Genomic DNA, 1,312 nt, shown 5'->3' on the forward strand with positions numbered 1-1,312 from the left:
CAAACTGAATTAGTTATTTAAATATTCACCTAATTATTTAGAAAGTGTGTTGAAATAACTGAAGAAAGCCTTCAGCTAGCTATGGAGCATGTTAGAACGGGTGGAATGAACTTCTACAGAGCATCACAGAGTATCTAATTCTTTACCGAACCCTTAAACGACGTCTAGAGAAGAATGACAATACAAAAAGAGGACTAGGACCACAAAGTAATACTATTTAATCAACATCGATATTGACTTTCAAATTATTTTCATAATAGTTACTAAAAAACAATCACAGTGATGACATCACATTTTAAATAATAATTGTTATAGGTATTCTTGGGGAGGAAAATGAAAAGAATCTCGTATGTTATATAAAAAAACTTCAGTATGCTGAGTTTCCAACCACTGGCGAAACTTTACGGAAACTCGTGTTTGTTTATGCAGAAAGAAATCAAATCCCACATCGCTTCAACAAGATTGCAGGTATGGCTGGGTATGATTGGTTGCAGTGATTTCTGAGGCAATTTCTTGGATTGGTAAAGAAGAAACCTCAAGGCCTTTCTATAAATAGGGCAATGGCTATAATGACAGAAATGCAATGGCAATGACAGAAAAAATATTGAAGATTATTTTAAGCTATTGTTTGAAGTTTTAATTGAAAATAATTTACTGGATAAACCAGGCCATGTTTATAATATGGACGAATCCGGCTTTCAAATGAACCCGAAAGTGGACACTGTCATAGCAGAGAAGAGTTCCCAACTTTGTTCCAAATGACCAGTGGCGAAAAGGGAGAAATAATAACAGTAATAGCATGTTGCAATACTGAAAGGTATTTCGTGCCGCCTGCATGTGTCTTTAAAGGCAAAAAGAAGAAACCGGAATGGAAAGATGCATTTCCTAAATTCATCTACATGAATGCAAAATCAGTATATGTGACTCGAAATATTTATAAATTGTTACAAGAACAGTTCTTTCCAAGAAAACCACATGGAAAAGTTGTGCTGCTTCTTGATGGCCACACATCTCAGTGCACTGATCCTTATATGCTAGAACTGGCTAGCAATAATGATGTGATAATGATCTGTTAGCCAACTCATTCAACCCGTTATCTTCAGCCTTTATATCGGTGTTTTTTTAAACCTTTGAAGCATTTTTTCTACAAAGCATTGCGAATTTGGGTACAGTCTCATCTAGGAAGAAAAGTTTGAAGGGTTCATTCGGACTTCTGCTGAAAGAGGCATGGCAAAAAGCAGCGATTTCATCAAATGCTTGTAGTGGATTTGAGACTTGCGGCATTGTTCCGTACAATACACAGATAATGCCG

The sequence above is a fragment of the Centruroides vittatus genome, unplaced genomic scaffold (genome assembly GCF_030686945.1).
Source record: "Centruroides vittatus isolate TY-2023 unplaced genomic scaffold, ASM3068694v2 contig_2808, whole genome shotgun sequence".
In the NCBI taxonomy this organism is placed as follows: domain Eukaryota; kingdom Metazoa; phylum Arthropoda; class Arachnida; order Scorpiones; family Buthidae; genus Centruroides; species Centruroides vittatus.